Below are 9,858 nucleotides of genomic sequence, written 5' to 3' on the forward strand. Positions count from 1 at the left end.
TTCAAATGAGAGCTTTTTAGAAGAGGACGTGGTGGGAGGAACTGAGTCCTAAGAGGTCAGTAGGTCCTTTTGCTTATTCAACAAGTATTTTTTGATATGGCAAATACATGCCAGCACACATAATAAAAAATAACATTAAATTGAAAACAACTAGATGGAATTTTATTTGGTATGTGAGAATGAGGAGTAATGTGATCAGGTTTGAGTTTTAGAAAGAAAATTCTGGCAACAATATATAAATGTGTCTTCCCAAGGAAAGGGAAGCTATTTATTCATTTATTCATTCATTTTTACCATTTATTTCTTGCACTTTAGCATGCCAGCTTCTCCGAGTCTTTCGATCCCTTCTTCACTGTTATTAATTGTGGTATTTCTGCTCATTTAGTGAGGGCTCTCACCTTCCCCAAGCCATCCTAGCTGCACTGTCTCCCTGGACCTGGACCAGGGTGTTAAATGCTGTGTCACAGAGGAGTATTGTCATCACCGAAACTCTTGCTGGTCCCGTTGTATGTTCTGCTTGTACTGATGTGGGACTCAGAATTCAGCCTTGTATTCCTGTTTCTGCTGGGTTTTCTTGGGGCCCTGTGGCAATATTAAGGCATAATCTCTTTGCTTTGTTAGCAGATCCAATACTTCTTCAGCAGGATTTCATTTTGACTTATTCCTAGTTATTGTGTTGTGGCCAGGAGGTGGGAGTAGATCAACAGTGCTCTGTGTGTGTGTGTGTGTGATCTTGTTTAAGACAGAAGTCCCTTCATTTTTAGGTCTGTCACTAGTGATGACATATTTAAGATTATTGAAAAATCGAATGGAGTAACTGTGGTTCAAACATCCAAAATGGAGCCACATGACCATTATAGATGTGGTTTCAGATATGTTCCAGCATCACTAAGAACTTGAAGTTTTTGAACTGTACCAAATTCAAGGACACCACCAGCCATTCTTAAAACAATTATCTGCTACCAGCTGCAACCTTCTGGTCTCAAGGTCTCCCCTTGTCTCAGACCCCAACTAGGTATTTACTTACTCATTTATTTTAATGGAGGTACTGGCGATTGAACCTCATGCATGTGCTCTACCACTGAGCCGCTTCCCTTCCGCTGCAACCAATTGTTGCTTAACAAGCAAGAATACTTACTTGCCAGCTCCAATGCTAATTCTTGACAAACAACTTATATAACTTTGCAGTTTTTGCCCGTATAGGCCTCCCCCATCTTGTAGTCCAGCGGAACACAATTCAGGTGCTTCTTGAATCTCTGTCTACTGAGCTACAGTCTTTATCTTGTCTTGAACAAAACTCTCTTCTATTCTTTATTATAGGTAGTTCATGAGTATTTGCACTGACACTAGTCTTTAACAGGGAGGAGTGGACCCCTTCTGCAGGCCCAGAAGGCTCAGGAAAATCGGAGAATTTTTAACATTTCTTAATGCATCGCTTCAGATATCTCCACCCCATCTCTTATGTTCCCACTACTTCTGAATCAGAGCCCTGACCTTGGAATAATGAAAGGATCAAGGTTGAAATTACAGCCTCTCCTGGAGCTCTGTTATTCTTAAATTAAGTCCTGGGTCTAATCCTAAATTTTTCTTGCCTTCTGGTTGTAAAATGTGGGCATCTCTTTGCATACAGCTTAAGGAGGCTCCTAACGTGAACACTTACACTTTAACTGGTGATCAGCCACTCTCAAGAATTCATTGTCTTTCCCCAGAGCATCTGTTGATCCCAGCAACATGCATCCGAATGTCTGATACGCAGCATCAGCCCATGCGCTCCCTTCCATGGAACACAGGCCCAGATCTCCACTGGTGAAAGTTTTAATAATTGCACTGCTACCTGTGCAAGGAGCTCTCTCTGCTCCTCCTACCCACAGTGAGGCGGGCTTTATGGCTGGTAGCCCAGCTGTTCATCCTTTAGCAAAATCGCACTTCAGAGTCTGTTTCCTTGGAGCGCGCTGGGTTCCTGGAAAGCAGAATCCAAGACAGAGATTCAAGTGCAGAAATTTTATTGGAAAGTGTGTGAGTTCAACATCTAGGGGGGATGAAGGAAGCAGGATTGGGCCCTGGGAGAAGCTGAACTACAGAGGCTTGCTAAAAAGGCCTCAGCCAGTTCTAAGCCTTTAACATGTCTAACTGACCAATCATTGGATGCAGGTGAGTGGGGTGGTAACCCTTGGGTGAGGATGCTGTCTTCAATGCAAGGCAATTACTGGAGACAGAGGCAGCTGAGAACTGTTGGCCATCAACACACCCAATAAATGGGGCGTGAGCGTTTCCGGCTGGAGCCGGCTCAGCAGTCAGCATGGTCAGCATCCAGCATCCAGCATCCAGCATCCAGCATCCAGCATCCAGCATCCAGCATCCAGCATCCAGCATCCAGTGGGTGTGAGAGGTGAGCGGGGCTTTAGTGATGACTGTGGTCTTCATCCTGTGGGAGGCTACAAAGGAATTGCCAGTAGGCTGATAATGCTAATGACTAGAGTGTTTGAGGTGGGGAAGAATGTGGAGGAAAAGACGTAGAAACGAAATGCTTTTACTCTTGAACAAAGGCTGAGTGTTCAACATTAAGTTCAGTAAAATGGTCTGACTTTAAAAGCTGGCTATAGCAAATGCCTTTATTTAAAATTTTTTCTGCAGAAAAAATTAACTTTTTAAATGAGTCTGATAATCTGTATACTTTAAATTTCTTTCCCTTTAGACCCTGACTGAAAAAGTAGCTTTTGTAATGTGGTTTTTGAAAACGAAATTTCATGGGTACACAAAGGCTGCTCTTTGGGAGAAATGGAAGAAACAACACAGACTGAGGAGTGGGTGAATTCCTCTTCCCTGATAGGACTAGAGCTGGCCAGTGTATATTTAAACAGCATATCTTTTATGATTTTGAAGACTTCTGAGAGAGAAAGCATACAGTCTTGATTACTGGTAGCATGTCTTCCAAGTGCAGTGTTTACTTTTGCTAAGTCACTTTGTGGCCTTACTTTTTCCCTAACAAACAAAAATTATTATTAAAAAAACAAAGAAAATGTACTTTAAATAATTTCTTACCTGTTACAAATAATTTCGTATAATTTCCTTATTTTTACATATATTTTACGTATATTTTAAAATTGTCATTTTAGCCAGTTTTAAAAATGAGGAAACTGAGGCTTTTAGAAATGAAGTTGAATTATCAGAGTCCTCTAGTCTGCCTCCTAGAGCTCATGACCTTTCCAAATACTGCAAGACCTTGGATTTATTTATGACGTCTTGCAACCAAGTAGTTTAGAAGCCTATCTATAATTCAGGAGCAAAGTGGGGAGTGAGAAACTTTCTGAAATGAATCCAATTACATGGCATAAAAGAAAAGGAGCCTCCTTTTGCCTTAGGCAGTGAAATACCTTGGACCCACACTGGGTATAGGAAGGGGGAAGAAAGACCAAAGGGATGTGAAGAATTCAAGAGATTTACCTTGGGGTAGGGAAGTGATTCTGATGAAGTGGCACCTGAAAACCACATTTGTTCTGGGAGCCTGAGACCAGGAAAGATGTAGACATTTTCTTGGAAAAAGTTCAGACGAGGAATCAGGATGATGATTGAAGGGGTTGGAAGGACTGACTGAGGAGGACAGGTTAAGGGAATTAAATAGGTTCACCTTGGCTTAGAGACAGCAAAGATAGGCCTCGATAACCATCTGCAATTATTTGGGTATGTAAGTATCAAGGACGGTAAATTGCTACTTGGGATGGAAAAAAAGGAGTATAGTTACCTGAAAATTAAGGCAATGGAAAGAAACCTGAATGCAAAACAATTTATGTTTATAAGAATGTTCACAGTAGTTCTGTTATAAACTTCATAGCTTTAAAGGATCAACTTATCAGAGATAGAAACTTGTAGAATATAGCTTATTACCTCAAAGAAGAATCTGGTTTTAATGCTATACATTGTATTGAACCTGAAAAAAAAATATATTTTTAATGGAGGTACTGGGGATTGAATCCACGACTTCATTCATGCTAAGCATGCACTCTACCACTGAGTACTCTACCCACCATCTCCCAATTTATTAAAAAGAAAAAAAAAACAACGCTATAGGACTGCAGTACGCAGATGATGAGATCATTCAGCTGGGTGCCAAAGACACTTCTTTGGCCATTTATTCCTGACCTGTGAAGTGACCCAAGGTGATGAGAAGGCCCAGGGTGTTCTCTCTGGCAGGGAGGGCCAGTGACCTAAGGAATGGTTGGCACGGGGGCTGTGGTTGGGCAAGGCTGTGGTTTCTTCTGTGTGCGATGAATGAACTATGCCATGTTGAACCCATCCTGTGTCCTTGCTGGTGACATTTAACCTTCACTTTCAGATTCTGTCCCTGATATCTGCTGTTTTAAAGTCTTTACCTCTTTGTGTATTATGTGCTGTTTTCATAAGCTGGTTAAAAAATTCTCATATTTTGTGAATATTTGCATCTCTTTATTACTTATAAAATATTTTGCGATGGTGAGTGGAATTTCTGATGCTTATTTATTTTCACCCGTGTAAGGATTGATTTGCCTTTGAGAGCAGTTTGAGTCCAACAATGCTTCTCGGACTTTCTGTGGTCAAGGAATAATTTCGTTTTCTTTAATTTTCAAAGTTTTGTGAGCTGATACTTTTTAGAATACAGCAAAATGAATAATGAGAAAAATGAAATAGAAACTCCCAAGACACAAAATTTATTTTTTTAGGTATAATAGAATTTACTTTTTAAATTATTTATTTTTTGTGGGGGAGTAATTAGGTTTGTTTATTTTAATGGAGATACTGGGGAATGAACCCAGGACCTCATGCAACACCAGGCAGCACTCCACCGCTGAGCTACACCCCACCCTGTAAATTGTTGTAAAAGTTTCTAAACACTCTCAGTTCTGTGTTCCATGGAAAAGTCTAGGATTCTACATTTGATTTTTGCCATTTCCTGATCATGTTGCCTATGGCAGCTCATTTACCCACTGAGCATGAGTTTTCTTACCCTTGAAATGGATCTTACAACTCCTGTCCTTCCTCTGGGGCGTGGTGGAGATCATGTGGCAGGAAGGAAGGAAGCTTGGCTAGTAACCAGTGAGGTGCTAATTGTACCTTATAGACCATAGGGGTCAAATGGTTCCTGTGTGGTGTGCTTGAGATAGTTCTTATTTGTTCTAGTAAAGAAGTGAGTTTTTCATCAAGTTAAAGCTTTTAGACTTAAAAAAAAGTCTTAAATCCCAAACTACTTAATTTTCAATGTTTTTCTTTTAGGATTTATTTATTTATTTATTTTTTCACATTTTACTGGGCAGTGAAATCTTAAGGCCAGGGAGTTACTGGTATAGGTCTCAAGAAGTTACATGTCAACTATGGAAAAAAGTGTAGAGATTCCTTAAACTAAAAATAGTTACCATATTAGCCACTCCTGGGCATATATCCAGAGGAAACTAATTTGAAAAGATACATGCACACCAATGTTCATAGCAGCACTATTTACAATAGCAAAGACATGGAGGCAACCTCAATGTCCACAGACAGATGACTGGATAAAGACAATGTGATGGATACATATACAATGGAATATTACTCAGCCAATAAAGAGTGAAGTGATATCATTTGCAGCAAACTGGATGAACCTAGAGATTATCATACTAAGTGAGGTAAGCCAGAGAGACAAATACTATATGATATCACATATGTGGAATCTTAAAAAAAAAAAAAAGACACAAATGAACTTATTTACAAAATGAGAAGACTGACCACAAAAATGTGATGTCTTTTGCTTAAAACATTGTTTTTGAACCTATGCAACCCAGAAGCAGACTCACAGACATAGAAAAACTTTTGGTTACCAGGGGAAGAGGGCTAAATTGTGAGTTTGGAATTAGCTGTTACTAACTACTGTATATAAAATAGACAACCAACAAGGTCCTACTGTATAGCATAGGAAACTATATTCAGTATCTTGTGTAACCTACAATGAAAAAATGTGAAAATGAATATATATATATGTGTATATCTGAATCACTATGCTGTACACCAGAGACTAATATGACATTGTAAATCAACTATACGTCAAAAAAAGTCAGGATGATGTTGGAGCTTCTTTAAGCCACACATGTGGGCCCCTCACCCCAGATTTTGACTTATTCCCTCTTCTCCCAAGGTGGGATATAATTTTTCAAAGTTCACATTATGCCTCTTCTCTAAGGTTTTTACAGGTGTCTTACAGGTACGTATTAAAACATCAGAAGGTAGGAAGGACAGGGACAGAGTTGCATAGGTTCAAAAACTTAAAGTTTTAGCAAAAGACATCACATTTTTGTGGTCAGTCTTCTCATCCAGCAGGTGTGTGAGTGACTTGATACAGCAGTTTTTTCATGAATGCAGGTCTGAGGCACAGCTAAACATAGTTAAGACAGAAAGTCTAGATTATAGCAGCATTGTTCACAACAGCCAAAATGTGGAAGCAGCCCAAGTGTCCACCGATGGATGAGCAGACAAACAAAAAGTCATCTTTATATACGATAGATCATTCAGCTTTAAAAGGGAAGGAAATTCTGAAACATATGCAACATGGATGAACACTGAGAATATTAGGCTAAGTGAAATAAGCCAGTCACAAAAAGACAAATACTGTATGATTTTACTTCTGTAAAGTACCTAGAGTATTCAAAATTAATAGAGATCGAAGGTAGAATGGTGGTTGCCAGAGGCTGGGGGAGGGATTTGTTGTTTAATGGGTATAGAAACAGAGTTTCAGATTTTTGCAAGATGAGAAGAATTCTGGAAATTGGTTATACATCAGTGTGAATGTACTTAACACTACTGGAAAATGGTTAAAACAGTATACTTTATATTATGCATATTTTACTATAACTTAAGACTATAATAAAAATCCTAGGAAATTAAAAATTACTGTAGTTCTTTTTTCTGTAATTTATGATCTTACATGGTCCACCATACAATGTTTGAACTGTAATAACCTTGGTATTAGGACATCAGGAATATAATTTGTACAATTAGAAATGTCATCACTCCAGATGACCCTCATTGCCCATCATCAAGATTGTGTATACAGGGTTGTGGAAAAGTTAAAAAAGACTGCTGGAACTTACCCGTTGGCCAGAACGTATAATACGTGTATCAGTTTTCTCTGACCTTGGCCATGGTAGAGTACAGACCTCATTCACTTTCTTACCATCCCTTCCTTAGCGTGTTTTCTTCACTAGCTTTCTTTTCTGTCAGTCTGTCACATGGCACTTTTGGTCTCATCCCTGCTTGACAAGGTTAAGCTAGCTGATGATCTGCAGTTCTGTGCAGCTTTATTTTCCATAGATTTCTCTTGATGACCACAGCGTGAACTCTAGAGTATGTGCCAGGATCTGAAAGGAAGCTGAAAGCTTTTTATTAGCATTTGTATTCTCACATTTGGTAATTTTCTGAGGGACAAAAAGTGTCAGTGTCCTCTGTACAAAAATATAGTTAGGATAAAAGCTTTACTAATCTTTTTGCCCTACATTAAATCAAATTCAAAAGGTAATCTTACTGATGACATCTGACTTTTGTTGCTGTCTCCAAATCCACTTTTTTTAGTGTTTCCCTTTATCCATATTTTAGAATGTAATTAAATGTTCTGCTGCCCTTTGCTCTGACATACTCTGAGCTACTATGGGAAATTGCTATGATTAATTTGACTTTTAAGCGTCAGTAAATATTTGAGGGGTATTTGCATTCTGTACCAGGTATTAAAGATAGATAATGCTTGCTTTTACTCTTAATTATTTTATGTTGGATGGTTACGACCAGTGGATATTTTGATTAAGCTCAGCTCACAACAGAAAGATAAATGCAAGTCCTCTGTACTAATTATGGCTTTTTTTCCCCCACTGTACAGAAGATGACTGCTGGTTAAGTGTTGTCTCCTTTCAGAACACTGTTAACCAACTCATTTGTCTAGCTCAGTTGATACATTATTTTCTTGGTATTTGGAGACAGATATACTAAAACACCAGAAAGACCTTTATTTTGCTATTTTCAATAACTAGAGCAGCTTATGAGTAGTTTCCTTATACCCAAGTCCGAAGCTTTCTAATGGTCTGTAGGACCCATGTCTTATCCTGAGTTAAGAGGTTCTGGAAGCAAAGCAACTTTCCAGAGCTCATATTTGGAGAAAGTTATCAAGACAAAGACATCACTTGCATGCCATAAACGGTCAATCTGGCCCTGAAACAAGATGGCAATTCCTGCTAAGCTCTAGGGATGGAACGAGGGGAGAGAGATCAATGACATGGAGAGGAGACAGTAAAAACTGAGGATGAAACTTTGGGGCCCAATCTTCTGGAAGTTCACACATGAAGGGTCCAGTTCTAGGGAAGGGGGAGTCAATATGGACGTTCCTATCTGCCAGGGAGAGTTAATGGTGCATTTTGATATCTCCTTTTCAGTGATGGCAATGCTTTGTATCAAAAGAAAATCAGGTTATGAATTTGGGTTTCATATCAATGAAAGGACCACCAGAAACTTGAGGCCACAGAAACACAGACTGAATTCTGGGGGAACCAGCCAGAACCCAGAGCTAGGACTCTTTCTCCAAAGTGAGCTTTGAGGGAGAACCATGATCTGGATACCTGAAGAAAATGTTTTCAGAGGCCAGTTGGAAATGCACCGGGATGCCTGGTGCTCAGTGATCCAGGACAGAGGTTGCAGGTAGAAAAGCGTTATAGGCAGCTGGAATGGACAGGTAGGATTTTATGAAGCAAAGTGAGGTAAGACTGAGAAAGATATGGGCTTGACTTTTTGTTTTGTTTTGTTTTCTTTTCTTTTCCCCTAGTCCTTTCTCCCCCACTGTAGTCAAGTCATTTGACTCCCACCTGCAGGTCTCACCTCACCTGAATTCCAAGGCTTCCCTTTGACTTTCAGGCAGACGTCCCCATAGGACAGGGTTTCTTGACTTGGCAACAAGTCCTGCTGATTAGGTAGATGTGACCTTTTAGTTCTGATAACCGAGCTTCACTATCTTAGTAACTTTCTAGAACTGAGACAGCAGGGAACGCGGCAAGGCACAACCTTTGAAGGAATGACACAGTGATTGCGGACAAACTGGTTAGAACCAAGATGGCAGAAGATTCAACTCCCAGGAGACCTTGAGCCTCATTATACGCTCATTGTAATGCACCAGAATGCTAATGACACACCCACAGGCGCCATGACAGTTCTCATGCTGACCGGAAAAGGCCAAAGTGGGCAGGGCTCTAATTCCTGGAAATCCCCACCCCTTCCCCAACATAGTTGGAATAATCCTCCAGCTTGTTAGCATATGAAGTTACCCAGCCTGTAAAAACTAACCACCTACCACACCTAGCGGCCGTTTTCCCTTCTGAGTGAGACAGACCGCATACTGTCTATGGAATGTGTATCTGTTAGGGCCACTCTCCTGTCTGAGACAGATCACGCTGTCTGTGGAGTGTGTATATCCCTGAATAAACTTACTTCCACCGTACTATGTCTTCCTCTTGAATTCTTTCCTGTCCGGAGACAAGAACCTATTCTCGGCCACAGAACCTTGTCTTCCCTGTCCCTCACACTTATTCAACAATTATTTATTGAACACCTACTGTCTACCAGGCATAAGGAGTGTGGCAGTGAGAAAAACAGAAAAAAAATCTCTCCTGCCCTGTGATTTTTAACTCAGAGGTCCCACCATCTGCTGCTGATTTCCTTGCACTGAAGCTTATTTATCTGCTTTGGTGGCATGCCTCCTCACCTCTGGGTCCTTTATGGATGCCATTCTGTCTAGATGCTTTATGCCCTCCCTCCATTTAGATTTCCTACGTTTATCTGACTTCACTACTGCTTCCTGCCCAGGCTCTGCTTCCCTGC

General features: G+C 40.1%; 1 long non-coding RNA gene across 1 annotated transcript; it reads right to left on the reverse strand.

Annotated features, from left to right (window-relative positions):
* Window positions 1-1,986: 1,986 nt before the first annotated feature.
* On the reverse strand, window positions 1,987-9,066 carry LOC140685528 (uncharacterized). Its single transcript, XR_012058782.1, has 3 exons — window positions 8,868-9,066; window positions 7,095-7,372; window positions 1,987-2,435 (listed from the first exon to the last, which is right to left on the reverse strand). It is a non-coding gene; the product is annotated as an uncharacterized lncRNA (long non-coding RNA).
* Between the last annotated feature and the right edge of the window lie 792 nt (window positions 9,067-9,858).

The sequence above is a fragment of the Vicugna pacos genome, chromosome 14 (genome assembly GCF_048564905.1).
Source record: "Vicugna pacos chromosome 14, VicPac4, whole genome shotgun sequence".
NCBI lineage: Eukaryota > Metazoa > Chordata > Mammalia > Artiodactyla > Camelidae > Vicugna > Vicugna pacos.